General features: G+C 34.7%; 1 protein-coding gene and 1 long non-coding RNA gene across 2 annotated transcripts in view; both read left to right on the top strand.

Moving 5' to 3' along the window:
* LOC126911422 (uncharacterized) overlaps positions 1-16046 on the top strand; it is a 380164-nt gene that overhangs the window by 242597 nt on the left and 121521 nt on the right. The window lies entirely within an intron of this gene.
* The window catches only part of LOC118279290 (zwei Ig domain protein zig-8), a 171577-nt gene that overhangs the window by 102296 nt on the left and 53235 nt on the right, over positions 1-16046 (top strand). The window lies entirely within an intron of this gene.

The following is a 16046-nucleotide window of genomic DNA, read 5'->3' as shown; positions in this document are numbered from 1 at the left end:
TCTCTAGAGAAAATATTTTCCAATACGTAAATAAAAATTGCACATACATTTTGTAACAAGATGTTCGATCACTTCACCGCTTTTCAAACATATAATATTCACATTTAAAAAACTCGTTCACTCAAAAATAATAGGGAACTGTATAGAGTGAAAATAAAACGAATATGCGCTCATTCAATTCGAATCGTTTATGAACGAATGAAATAAATGAACTGAGTATCTGTCGAGTTTTATACAGCCGTAACAATGGTTTTATCGGTGCTTACTGTCTTATGGTTTAAACCTTTAAATGTTACTTTTTATGGTGTCATAAAATTGTGAAAAGCTATGAGTATGAAGTATGGGGTGGAAATGCAATGTAATGTGCGATTCTTTATTCAAAACTTGATGTATTAATATACACTGGCAATTGTATTGTAACGTATAAATACATAATAATGATTATGGTTAGGAAACATTGGATTTTTAAACAATATAATACCCATTTTTACTTGGTACGTGATGCAAGTAACAAATGTGAGTTTAGAGAGGAGATTTCAAGAGAGAAAGAGGAAAAATCTTTAATATTCTAATAAAAATCTTTATAATACTATTTCTAACCCTGAAATTGAATCCCAAACATGATTCTTGGCAGTAGCACCTGCAATAATCTGATTTACAAACTCTTTACAACAAAGCAAATAAAATAAAATGGAAACGATGATTGAAAACATGTAACTACAATTTGCTACAGCTTCGTAGTAAATCGTAGCACGTAGCGCTACGCCGTAGCCACTGCGTAGCACTTGATGTTAACCGACAGATTGACGATAATTTATCTCACCACGCTCTGCTCGTATCTGGATCGCTACCTACTACAATAATTGGCCTTTCACATCGTTTATCGTGTAAAATTTACACAACAATATTAAATTATAGTATTGTTTTCTTTGAATAAAAACCCATTTTTGTGTAGTAGATGGATATTATTGTAAGAGAAGTAATATTTTAGTCAGGTTAGCTTTTAAATTACATATGTTCTGTGTACATTTTTAAAAATATATGGTTTACGGAACCAATACATTTTTAACGCTTATGTTCAGTCTATTTTAGAAAAAAAATCCAAAATTCTATCAGAAGTCTTTATTCTACACGGGCAAAGTCACGGGCGACAGCTAGAACAAAAATAAAATGTACCAACTAAATGGAAAAAAACCCCTCTACCAAATTCTATAGAAAACAAAAGCCATGTCGATATGTTATTGACAAATTCTTTTCAAAGAAAATTGTATAAAAATACAAAAGACTATGGTTTATGATTTTTCTGGTTTTGACAGGTTAGGTACATATATTGTTTTACTTCCATTAATGGTTTTAGTTACTACAGCCTACAATGGAACCTGATAGATTGAATCGTTTACATCAAAGTCAAATCATTTATTCTAATTAAACCATAAATAGGTACTTTCAAACTGTCAACAAATAATGAAATAAACAATAGTCTGTCAATCTGTCCATCAGTGAAGCTAGGTGCTTGTTCCAAAGTTTAGCTTCGAATGGAGAAATTAAGTATAAATCATTCAATCATTTTCGATTTTTTAAGGTTTCTGGTGTTTTATACTGTAGTTTTTTTTGCGTGTAACGAAATAAATAGCTAACTCATTGTAGAAGGGATTTTGTTTATTATTTTTTAACGTAGCCCCTCTATAGGATTTTCCCTTGTGTCGTGGGTCTATTCACAAACTTACAAGTTCAGATACACATGAAACCTAGAACCGAAACAACAATTTCTGGATTACACAAAGAATTGCGTCGCGTGGAAGTATTTTTGTAATTGATTTTTGGGGCTAACAAGCAGACCTAGATTACCTGCAAACAAACAGTTATTTACATTAAAATTCAAATATATACAGCTTACTAAAATTAAAGAAGTCTAAAAATACATTTCTACTTACCCCTTTAACGAACAACAAACGCCATGTTATATTCATCAACGAACTCAGTAAGCAAAATTACTTTGAGTATGAACATTTTCCGACGCAATTAAAAGCTCATTTTAAAAGGGATGTTGGGTATCTATTTTGTAATACCCCGTACCCTTTCGGCACCCTGAAAAACGATATGTGATAAAATTTGACAGCAGATGTCGACACCAGCGGTCAAATGAAAACGAATTGTATATGTTTCGACATGTTTATAGATCGAAACGTGTAAAAGTCATGGTTCGGTGTGAATGGATCGGGTCAATCTGAGTGATACAATGGTTATACAGAAACGTGAAATAATATTTTGCCGTAAAAGTGAGGTTACTTTAAACCCAACTAAAAGTATTGGCGTCATACTTGTAACTTTGTGCGGTGTTGTGAGTGCTCTAGGTTCTTAGGTGACGATAAGGACTTATGATCTGGTTTCTCCTCTTTTAAAACGCTGCCCCACACTAGGATTTTTCCTGTGTACACTACACTTTGTGAATCACAAAGAATTCCGAGCGTGAATCGAAGTATCGAACACGCTTCCCATTGCACGGCAGTAAGTTTTTTTTTTTTTTTTAAAAAATTATTGCCCCACATTAGGATTTTCTCCTGTGTCGTGGGTGCGTTTACAAACATACAAGTTCACATGCACATGACACCCAGACCCGAAACAACAATTTGTGGATCACACAAAGAGTTGCTCCGTGCGGGAATCAAACCCGCTACCCGTTGCGCGGCAGCTAGTTGCCCAGCCACCGCACCAACCGTGCAGTCAAGTAGTAAGTTGCTCAGCCACTGTGTCAACCGTGCAGTCATAATACATATATTATACTGCTTTTTATCACATTTTTGGGTTCAGTATCTATATATACCTAGTCTGATTGCCCCTACTATTTTTTTTTTTTTATATTTTCAATCTACAGAATTAACACTTCATTAGTTTTATTACATGTGTAGATTTACAAGCAACACATACATACACAATATAGTAAATTCGACATGCTAAAAACTAAATGAGAAAGGCGACACAGAAATATTTTGAAACTATTGTTGACCTAACATTTAAATCAAACGAACCAGTTAAAACAATCTAGAAAGCAAATACAAACTGCATTATACGTATTTGTTCATACTTGTTCTGTTTATTACAAACATAATTACTTAATTAGGTATTGTATTTGATTTGCAGTTGTTATTATAAAAGTAAATATTCACATATTAACTTGATTGTAATATTTCAATGTGGGAAATGGAAAGTGTGTTTGTTACATAAAACATTTATTTGTGAGTCAAATTATTGTGATTATTATTGCTATCAGCTTTTGAGCAAAGGCTTGCTAAATAAAGCTTCTTAAATGGTTAAAAAGAAGTACATATTATTACAACATATTTTTTATGTCAAATCATTAAAATATACACGATATTTCGATATGAATATACATGATATACGATAGTGTATGATCATCAAGAATAAGAGTTTTTTAAGGGTGGATATCATCCCTTGACTTGTCGCGACTTGGGCGAAACGAGAGGAGTGTCAGACTCTTACTGACGAAAAACCAACCCGTTCCTACTCCTGGTTATCGAGCCGGAGCCCCGGTAAACCCGCTAGGCAGTCCGCAGCTCCGAAAAAATAAGAGTTAGCACCAAAAAACTGAAATTTCAATTCCAATAAACAAAAAACGGGTCAAGCCAAATAAGACCGTTTAAACATAGAGTGACAATGAGATAATCAACCTAGTAATCTTTAAAATAAATCAGGAATATAAATCATTCGCAATGCAAATCTATTTAAATTTTTATTAAAAGATGCTTATCAACAAGAGCGGTCGATAATTACATAAAATTGCACCCTATGTCATGAGGTATAAGATTCAAATTTCAAGTGAGCGTTACACCAAGATATTATGAGATATTGCTTTGATTATTTAATATTACCTATTCTTGGGGAAAAAATCTTTTTTATTACGATTTAATATGGAAGCCCTGCGTTTATCCTGCTTGCATGAAAGTGGTATTTATTGGGATGTAGACGCTTAATTTGATTTAAATTGTTATTTAAATCGTGTTGTGACAGTAATGTAGACATTTGTCACCTTATTTTTTCTTGACACTCGTATCGTAGAAACCAGTGAAGAGAATACACATTTGACAAGAAATGTACTAATGTACGAGTTGGTTTTACGTTTTAGCGAAATTGAAACGAGACCGCGTTCTGTGTTCTGATTGGTTGGTTTATTAGCAGCGGCCAATCAAAGCACCGAACGCGCTCTCATTTCGAGGGTACTGGGCAGTAGTATTGGATGATAAACTTGATTCTGATACCTGCAATATTTTGTGAATTCGATTCACGTATCATACTATTATTTTTGCTCTGTGTGATCCACAAATTCAGTTCTGAGCCTAAATTTGGCAAAACATATGATCCCCAACCTATCGACGACATATTGTGGACCGATTTGCGTACCAAATGATTATTTTTAGGCTCTGTGTGCACCACAAATTATTGCTTTAAATCTAAACCTAAAACAGCATAGGACAAAATTATTCGAAAATTAATTTGTTACTATTAAAATTCTATATTTATTTTATCATAACACACATAAACACAAAATCTCCTTACACAAACATGCATATCTTAGGATACAGCCCCCATTTTTTAAATAGACAGTGAAAAATTACAAAGACTGAATGATTGATGTGTCGGCCCGTACATTTAAAAAACGATTCCGATGCTTAATTCTTCTGTCGTCAGATGTCGGTAGTGTTGCCTTGTGATGGATTGAGTTTGAAAGCAATGAAGTTTGAACTCTCAATGGTACTGTTTCAGAGTATTTTTGTAATTGTTTTTTGTTTTTTCTTTCTTGACATTTGCAAGATATATTTTGGACTTTAACTTGATAGGGAGAAGGTTTAATTTTAGATGTGTAGAGCATGGAAGTTTGTTTTGTTATTTTCAGGGTGGTTCTACAAATGTATACTTTTGACTGATTTGCTGACAAGATGTTGTTTTCATGATTTTAATAGACTAAGTACCTAACAGATAGGTGGCAAGCGTTAAAACTACACGCATTTTAAACAAACATAGAAGTAGCCACTGCTGACCAAAGGTCTCTTCTCACACAGAAAAAGTTTGAGCATTAATCATCACGCTTGCTTAATGTGAGTTGGCGGTTTCAAATTATAAGCACAGATTTCCTCACGATGTTTTCCTTCACCATTTGTCAGTGATGTCTAAATAATCTTAGAAAGTACATATAACTCGGAAAAAGTCACATTGGTTCTTACCGTTGGTAGGTTTCAAACCCGCTCTCTCATGCATAAGAAGTGGGAGTCTTAAACCTCCGGTTCATCACTACAAAGAGCACCTCTCATTAATTACATTTAACCGCATTAACCACTGGTCACAACACAAAAAACTCCTTTAAACCAGCCAAAATTGTGTCCAAATATTTTTCAACATACCAGTTAAAATTCAGGAGTATCTAATATATTCAGTGCCGTAAATAAAACGGTCATGGCACCCCCAAACCTATTTGGAATTGGTCCAAATATGTATAAATATCGCACGATGTATGCTAAATAGCCCTGTTATGGTGACAGTACTTTATCTTACAGCGTATTGGACACTTTTGCTATTTGCGACACACTACAAACATTTGACAAATGTTTGTTGATATTGGCCATTGGATAGAGGGTTAATGTTGCATTGTTTTACAGTGGTGTGTACATAGGCTCATTTTATGTGGTGATTTGTTATAATTTGATACAGTGTGGTCTGGGGGTAAAATTTGGAATATGTGTTGTCTTTTTTGGTGTAAGGCGACCAAAAATCTGAATTGATTTTTATGGTCTTTATTCGATTCAAATGTAATCTTAGTATTAAATGTCAAGAAAATTATATTAAGGTCGTCAATCTCAAAAATATTAAAAGTTACGAATCTTTAATCAAAAATAAATTAGTTGCCCTATACTAGAATTTTCTCCTGTGTCGTGGGTGCGTTTACAAACACATAAGTTCACATGCATATGGTACCCAGACCCGAAACAACAATTTGTGGACCATACAAAGAGTTGCTCCATACGGGAATCGAACCCGCTACACGTTGGCACGGCCGCCACCGCGCTAATCGTTTAGTACGTGCATTCGTGCATAACTAAGTTATCAACTGATGAACAAACTTAAAAATTTTAACATACCAAAGACACCCCCAGCATAAGTCATACAAACGCACTTATATACATAACTCAAGCATCAGATCGCGCTATCGCCCTATGCTTTTGACATTCAATCTCGGAACGATCTCTCACAAAACTGATCCGCTTACATAATTTTTAATCTTCATAAATTCTCCCGATCATCCGATCTTCCTTATCCCATCAAATTATTTCTCGAAGGATCGCGAAGCTTCGATAGCAGACACTTCATATGGAATCGAAATTTTACCATAATCCAGGATAAATGAAGTCTCCATGACCATGCATTAATGAGGCTCGGGTCAATATCTTCGTGCAAAGTGAGAATCACTTGAATGGTGATACGAAATTATCATTTTCTTTACTTTCTGTCCTTGAGTTGAATTAATTTTGGGAGTAGTATTATGGGAATTGAATAAATAAGTGTAAGAGCCCACTCGTTTGTTTTTGATAGGATAGAAAGAGATGCATATATAGGTTTATAAGGGATTTAACTGAGATGCACTAGGTATATTACTTTTTAGCACATTTACGCGATAAGTTCACGTTTAATGAAATGCTACAAAGTACAAGACCTTACTAATATTATAAATGCGATGCGATATTGTGTATGTTTGTTACTTAATCCCGTCAAAACAGCTGTAGGGATCGGGATGAAATTTGGAACAGAAGTAAATGATGATCTGGTATGACACATACCACTACTATTTTTTGCTATTTGTCACATCGGAACACGGTCGAAACCGCTGGCAGAATAGTATTAGCATAGTTGCAATATTTTCAAACGTAGGGGTGGTCTTAAAGAGCTTTTTAATCTGCCGCATTCAGAGACATTTAATGATTACTTAAACTATTTCTTAGTAACGATTTTGTATCGAAAACAATTGCTAAGGACGGGATTAAGTAATCTTTAAATTACTCTAAGTACTGTGGTATATGGTTTACACAGTTACCCATTACCTTAAACCATAGCATCAATTACAATCCAACCACATATAAACGACATCTGAAACAATTAACCAAACATACATACCTACAAATATACGAGTATATACAGACGTTATATACATTTCTATCGAACTGCACCAGCCAATTATCGTCTCAGTACACAATTACGATCATCCTATTGTAGTATTAGCTTCATGCTTAGGTTTGATATATTCAATATCGTAATATCACATACAACTAGTCTGCTTCTCTGTAAAGACTTGAGTAAGACTTAGTATCTAGGAATTCTGATTAGTAAACGCTTTGATGAGAATATAGAATCATGTATGTATGTCATGTATTTCTATATGAGAGTAGCAGTAACTATTATAACTTAAAGGAACTGTTAATTTCTAAAATTATCAGTGTGCAATGTGGAGACTTTTTTAAGGGGCTAAATCATTCAATGACTTCTCCCGCCATGAGCAAAGCGAGATGGAGTGTCAGACTCTTACTGACTTAAAACCCGTTCCTACTTCTTCTTTTCGAACCGGAACCCGAGTACATCTGCTAGGTAGTCCGCAGCTCCAGGGAGCTAATGAGGATACGTCTGATTCTAATGATTACCTATAATTAAGAGTCTTATACAATTCACATACGTTACTTATAAGGGCGAGATGTCCCACACACTACAAGTGGTTTAAATAACGTTTTTTGCATCAAATATTTCAATCTATGATGGTTCTTCATATTACTATCTTAGAAATGACCACATGACTGAAAACGTGATGAACGTCTAGCGTATTTACATAAATATGAGACAAACACTTCTCAGAACAAAAGTGTGAAATGTATTGGAAAAAGTAACTTCTATGAATAACTTAAGACCTCCAGCAGCTGACTCAAACAATATCTTCCTTCATTTCTCCAGGACCCAACTTAGGCATCCCAAACTGTTACATAAGAACGCAAATATCACCCTTACAGTTTTCACACCCACATTGTCCCTAAGTGTCATATTCGTGTGAAAAATATTTTAGCCAAACAATCAATATTGCATGACGTAAGATTTTGAATATATGTGTCTTGCTAGTTTTTGTTAGCTGTCCGTCAAGTGTAGAAGAAAAACATTTTTCTCTTTCCCTTTGTTACGAGCATCATGAATAAATTCTCGAGATTCTTTAAGAGCGGCTTACTCGATCCTTTCCAATAACGTTTTGTGTACCCAACGAGCTAAGATGTGGATAGGAAATTTATGGCAACCGAAGCTATGTTATGTTATGTCATATTTTTTCTTGGATTCATTTTGGATGGAGCGAGATGAGAGCTTTAATTGGATCGATTTGGATATATTGTAAGGTTCTGGGATAACAATTTTGTTTGTTTTAAGAAGAGAATATGTGTTAGTAACTCTATGGATTTAAAGGAGACTGTGACTTCTAATTGTACCGATATTCTTACGACTAACAGTCACTTTGAATGATGATAAATAAAAGTTAGCAATGTCATAAACACAATATCGACTTTCACTAGTCCCTAAAGATGTAAATAACTTGAAGTATCTTTGTTCGGATAACCGATAAAAATGCCATTTTAGACTGAATAGCCGTGCCTGATCCGGAGCTGCGGACTACCTAGCGGGTTTACCGGGGCTTCGGGTCGAAAAGCAGGAGAAGGAACGGGGTGGTTTTTAGTCAGTAAGAGTCTGACACTCCCTTTCGCCTTGCCCAAGGCGGGAGAAGTCATTGGATGATTTTCCCCCCTCAAAAAAAAAAAAAAAAAGACTGAATAGCCTTAACTATAAGAGTTAGTCTTATTTGACTCACACATATCAAAGGGACACAGTGATCATTTGATAGCACATAACGACAAAGAAAGAGCTAAAAATGAAACAGCTATAAACAGAACAGAAATTTTCGTTTAAAAGCCCCCGGCAATACAGAGTCAAATGCAGTTCACGAAAAAAAAACGATAAAACTACTAACACAAAGACTGAAACTTGGATTTTCGGAAATTACAAAATGCATTCTTTTTAATGCAAGCGTAGTAAAGTGAGTAGACAAAGCCAGTCAAGTGCGATACTACCGTAGTGTAACTACGTTTGCTTTAGTGTACTGAGTTTTGTTCCCAGAAATAGTACGTGTAGAATTGTTAAAGTATATTAGGATATTTGAAATTGACAAAAGATCTTATATAATCGGATTTTGATAAGTGTATTGGCATTTAACCTTGACTGCATAGTATCAAACAAAGTCGTGTTTTTCTGTCCCTATGTCCCTTTGTATGCTTAAATCTTAAAAATTACGCAATGGATTTTTATGCAGTATTTTTTAATAGGTACAATGATTCAAGAGCAAGGTTTATATCTATAATATATACATAATATATCACCATTACAACCATGCGAAGCTGGGGTGGGTCGCAGTAATAGTATCTTTTAACCTAAAAAAATTACTCCAGCGCTAGACTTTAGAGAATTAGACCATCCGGAGTTGCGGACCACCTCCCAAGCTGTGGACTACTAGACCTAGCAGGTTTACCGGGGATCCGGCTGGAAAAGCAGGAGTAGGAACGGGATGGTTTTTAGTCAGTAAGAGTCTGACACTCCCTCTCGCCTCGCCCAAGGCGAGAGAAGTCATTACATATTTTACTCCATCCCGAATTCATAATTCTAATCCAGTTTCAAAAGACGAAATCCTGAACTTCAAACATTTCGAAGTCAGTTTAAAAACATCATAGTGCAACAGCTGACGGTATGGAACTTTTTAAAACAAAACAAAAGAAACTCCGCCATGTAGGTGGTCGCAATCAACTCAACCGCTTGTTAGTTTGCGTTGTTTTTACTCAAAACTTTTCTCTGAAGCCGACAGACATTGGAAGTCTCGTATTTATAAAGTGGGCTGTATTTTTCTATGGTACCTGGTGATTGGTGTTTTAATTGTAAAGTGTGAATTAAATGAATTGATGTCGTAGTGTCGTGAATTCGAAACCTACCAACGATAAATGACTAATGTGACTATTTCCGAGTTATATTATGTCCTTTCTAAAATAATTTAGACACCACTGATAAATGGTGAAGTAAAACAATGTGAGGACACCTGGGCTATTAAATTCTGATTATAAGTTTAAAATCGCCAACCTGCATTGAGCAAGCGTGATGATTAATACTCAAACCTTCTCTATGCGAGAAGAAGTCTTTTGTCAGCAGTAGCTGCTTATAGGCTGTAGTACGCGGAAAATTTTGCAGACAAATTACCGAGATTTCGAGTTTGGGGACTCTGGTTTCGATAAGTAAGATTAGTAATAGGGTACCTAGTTTTTAACCAGAAAGAGTATGACACTCCCTTTTTCCTCACCTAAGAGAAGTCATTTGGTGGTCCCCTCCCCCTTCCTCCTCAAAAAAAAATCATCTTTCCTTGGAAAGAGAGTTACAATAGGAATTTTGTGCAAAAAATTTGTCCCTTTTATTGTTGGTGGCTTCTTTCCATTTTTTGTCCTTGGGGTTACAAAAACGTTAAACGTCATTGTTCTGTTTCTCTTTTCATATTTTCCACACATTTTTTATATAATATACTTAATGGGATGGCATCTCGCCTGGTTTTAAGCAATAATTGTAGGTGACGATAATTTTAAGTTATATTAGTTCTTTTCTAATTATCTTTGATAATTTCTTACATGTACATATTATTGTTTACTGTACAAATATCTCTTAAAGCATTAACTACCCAAAGAAAACTGTTGAAGGCAAATCAGATTAGATTTCATAGATTTGTGTTGTTAACGTGTTAATATTACTTCGACGCACCCTGTTTTCACCCCTTTTCATCGTATTTTGAAAGTATGTTTTTTTTTGAGGGTAGAAAATTATCACATACCTTCGCCCGCCTTTGGCGAGTCGAGAGGGAGTATCAGGCTCTTACTAGTTAAAAACCATCTCGTTCCTACTCCTGCTTTTCGAGCCGGAGCCCCGGTAACACGCTACGTAGTCCGCAGTGTTTTGTCAAAACACTATGCGGTTGACAACCAAATGTCCATCATAAAGTTTTATGGAATGGTTTAACACGTGTCAAAACTGCAGTTTTGCACTCTTTTACGGTCATGTTAAATGGTTTAGCAAATAAATAGTCGGTTAGTTTTTGTTTTGAAGGGTCTGTCATAGTGTTTTACTTCAATGTTCACTTGAAGTGTAAACATTTTCTTCAGTAGTTTAGGAATTTATCTAGATGGAATAACTTTTTTATAAAAAAAAGGAACAACTTTTAATATTCTTTAGCCTTTTTTAGCCAGGTAACATCCTAATGTTTGAAAAATACTATGTTAAATACCCCATCAAAATCGGTCCAGCCATTTCAGAGATTAGCTAAAACAAACTGAGAGACAGACAGACAAAACTGTAAAAAATATGTTGAAGTATTGTATCGTATGTATATTCTACTATTTTATTTATAAGTATAGATGGATTTAGATGGAACGGCAGCGCCAACACCTGAACACCGTTAAAATATCTAACATAATAATTTCAATTAACATTACAAAGCTCATTAAAATATCTCATATGAGTAATACAATAAGAGGTATCTGCTCTTGTGAAAAACAAGCAACAGGGATGCAACAAAAATTTCATAATGCCATTTTGTTCGCATTTCTTTTTTCTTAAACGCTAAAATGAATGCGACTCACGACTCGCATTACGCTTGGATTTTTGTATATTTTCATATCAAAAGCCTTTGTGAGTTTATTTTTTAATAGTTTTACCCCTTTTGTTTTGTTACTGAGAGTGTTTTTAAATAATGGATGTGTGTTTTCTCTTTACATGGTCATCTGTTTAATTGGATGTCCGAACTTTTCAGTCTAGTTCAGAGTTGATATTTTTTTAGAGGAATAATATGTTTTTAGTTTGTGTTATCTTACTTGATGAGATAGATAGCATTTGCTAGTGTGTTTGTTTATTGTATGATGTCAGGATTTTATTCCTATTTTTTAATAATATCTATCGCGAGACATACTACCTAAATTAACTTAAAACAGTAGGCTGCGACAGTACTGCGTCTACGCGCGCTGTTTATGATGAAGAGTCCCTCAGTAACTCAATACTTGTAGACTTTTTCTCAATTATTTTACGTAAGTACGTAAGCCAACTGGATTTTAATTACTTAAGGATTTTATTTCGACTATGAGTCCATAAATCAAAGACAAAGAATTAGTTTTTCTAGCCGAAACAGTCACTTAAACCGAAGCCGGAGTAACTTGTTTTAGGTACCAATATTATTTTCACATAAAATGCATTAGGTACACATTAGCTCCACTGCTACTTCACCGCAAAATTATTATCCGAACATTTATTAAAATTAACGACAGTAAACCAGAAAACCATGCAAGCAATTCTAGACCGTAACTGCAAAACATTTTTACTCCACAATTGTGTAGCAGTTTCCTAACAACTAAAAGTGTTTACCACTGGAACTATCAAAACTTCAACCTTCCTTACAAAACTGTGGGATAAAGTCGTTTTCCCAAGAATAGTACATAAGACAGAATTCCCAATGGGAATTACCATCGCTTCCATTGGATGTCCGCGCCATCTAACCTCGTTAGGGTTCCGTGAGCGTCTGATTGGAACATTGTTTCTCACTGCGGTGATGTAACGAATCAATAATTTTAGCTGCCATATTTTGTTGTATAATCTTTGGAATTACACCGATTATTACCTGTTATAGTTCTTTTCACCTTATTAGTTGTGTGTGGTTAGGTTAGTGATAATTTTAACGCAGATATCATATATTTTTATAACAACACTCGTGAGACATACTAAATTAACTAAAAATCACAGTTTACTCACATACATAAATTAATGGAGAAAAGCAGGCAAGGTGCAGACGCGGTGTCGTCGCGCACGCTACTCATGATGAAGATTCCCTCTGAGGCTAGAAAATAGTAGAGCTTTTCGCAATTTATTTTCGTAAATAAAGTGTGATTTTTAGTTCATTCAGATGTCATATTTTGTAATTTTTTTTTCATTATAATATCCTCATAAATTTTTGTTTTACTTTGTCTTGTGGTTATAACGATTATGTTGACGATGATAATGTCAGTTCTTCAAGGCAGAATCAACAATAAATCTTATAAAACTCCAGAAATAAATTTTTCGTAAAGCATTGACAATAACAAACATCAATCACCAACACAAACGAATCCCTCCCTCAAAGAATTATACAAACAAATCTAACGGAAAATGACCAAATAGAGGAAAACACTTACATAGAGACCACTCAAAAGGAAAGTAATAAACACTCCAAACAAAATCGCCTCGAAAAACCCATCGAAATACACAAACACTCAACAACTCCCCACTTTAAAACAAAATAGACATTACTTAGACGCGGAAGAAGTAAAATATTCAGAGGCAGCACTTGACCAATTTTTTGTTTGGCCACCCAACCGACCAACACAAAGAGAATCCGCGAAAGACATTAAAACTTGTACTGTGGCGATTCTTAAAGACTGTTTTAATGGTTGGAAGAAAGTTGAGAGCACTCTTAGAAGCAGTGAACTTACTAATTGAAAAGTTTCCAGATTAGATGGCGAAACTGTAACGGCTTAATGTTGTTCGGGTAATATTTTGTATAGGGCACACGATTTTGATGGGTCCGTGTCAAGATTGAATTATGGGAGAACTTTCTATGAGGTTATTGATGAAACTTAACTTTAGGGTGTACTTTACATATAGTATAACAGTATTTTCTCCCCTTTTTTATGGTATAAGCTGGCAAACAAGCCGACGGATCACGTGATGGTAAGCATTCGCTGCCACCCATGGACACCCGAAACACCAAAGGCGTTACAAGTGCGTTACTGACCTTTTGGGGGTTAGGTATTTAAGGGTTGTTGGGGAATCGGGGATTGGAAAGATTGGGAAGGGGGTTAATAACTCCGGTAACCTCACTTACACAACGAGACACAACGCAAGCATTGGTTCACGTCGATTTTTGGTGAGGCCATGGTATCAGTCCGGTTGAGCTGGCCCATTCGTGCCGAAGCATATTGGTCTCGCACACATAGAAAAACACTTCCCTTATATCCTGAATCTAATTCTAAGAAAGGACATTATTGACTAATAGTTTCATCTTTTGAACATCTCAATAATCGCTCTTATTGATTCTTGTTGAAGAGGAAATTCCTAATAGTTTACTCTAATTACTAAGCAATAAGGATCAAATTAGCGTCTTTGAAACCTTCGAGGAAATGGATACTATGTGTATTCCCTCCAACTGTTTCTCTCATCTTTGACTATCTTATGCGTAAAATTGCTTTGAAACTCTGACCGCGTTTAAAGTCTAAAATTCATAATTAGTTCTGAGCTTGCATGATATTAAATGTATAGAGATTGTGGGAGTTTGCCTCTTACTTATAGTAATCCATGCTTTGAATATGAGTTTTGAACTTAAATATTCTTGCTTTGTTATATTTTTAATGTTTTAGTTTTGATCGTTCTAGATTTTGTACAAGGTTTTGAGTTCCACTTAGGGTTTTGAATAAGCCTGAAGGACTAGTTGATATGTTCGCATTTGTTAAATATAAGTACTTTGTTATCTATTCTAATTCTAGTTTCAGATTTTAGATTTTTTAATATCTTAGTCACACTTAAGTTACCGAGTCACAATCTCAATCTAGCACTCTTTTCATATCCGGACTGTGGCTGCGACCTTCCTAGCGGGTTTACCGGGGTTCGGTTCGAAAAGCAGGAGTTCAAGGCCGGAGAAGCCATTAGATGATTTTCTCTGCTTAAAAAAACACTCTTTTTATGTACCTCTGTCCAAATGAATTTAACGTATCATACTTTAGAAGAAAACGCCAAGAAAGATGCAAAACAGAAGCAAGAACTTCTTTAGCAAACCAAGCAGGTATATTTTATATCACAACTAAAATATTTATCTAAAACTTTAACACAATATTTCCTAGAAAACTAGTTCAGTAGTAAACCCAACACCTTTGATTTAAAATACTGTCAGTTAAGATTTAGTTTGAAGACGTACAAAATTCTCTTTGATAACTACTGAAGTTGACTGCAAGGCTTTCAGTGTTTCATTTAATTTAAAGTAAAATTGTTTTTGAACATTCTTCAAGTAATCAAGTTTTCAGGTTTGATTAAAAGATTTAATTTTCAAAGACTTGTTGAGTGGTCAGATCATTATAAGTAGTTCTAGGTATTTATCTAGACTTTAGACAAAGGTTTAAAGTTTTCTGGAGGCCATTTTCAACTGCCAATCTTTTTTTATTTTTAGCTATAGTGGATTCTTATTATTACAAGAATAATGGTAACTAGACATTATTAATTTAATGAGCACAGTTACACATTAAATTAAATAGATAATTAGTAATAGATCACGTAACAGTGTCAAGATTTTAGTCGATTAAGTTCGGACTACACAAGGGACCCATAAACGCAACGAGTGTGACGCAACCAACCCTTCAAACCTAACCTCGTCACACTATTACATTATGTGAGCTGTATAACCTAATGAATACTCAATAATATATTTTAAAAAAGAGTAAATGAATAGAAGGTATCTAAACGAAACACTAACTTTTTCTCATTAAACTATGAACTAACTAAAAAAGAAAAAGTTACACGCTGTCGAATTTAAAAAAGTAAAAAGGCAGCAGTAAAAGTTTTTAGACGTAATTAAAACGAAACTTACCTGCAATCTGAGTTAGGAACGAGACTGGAGGAAAGCAAGAAATATAAATGAGACATTTATTATTTTATCTGAAAGGAAATTGCCTAGTTCTCCGTTTCTGTAATAGACTGTACTACGAATATACTTATACGTATAAAAAGGACTGCCTCATCGATCATAATTATTATTGTGAGTGGGACAGGATCAGGGTCAGGCAAATTAATAAGGCTACATAGAAATCTCATGAGCCCATATAAAAAGAAATCTCTTACGCTACGTTCTACGTGAGTGA

Source organism: Spodoptera frugiperda, chromosome 14, assembly GCF_023101765.2.
Source record: "Spodoptera frugiperda isolate SF20-4 chromosome 14, AGI-APGP_CSIRO_Sfru_2.0, whole genome shotgun sequence".
In the NCBI taxonomy this organism is placed as follows: Eukaryota; Metazoa; Arthropoda; class Insecta; order Lepidoptera; family Noctuidae; genus Spodoptera; species Spodoptera frugiperda.
Note: the sequence above shows the minus strand (reverse complement) of the source record. Positions and strands in the feature narration are given on the sequence as shown.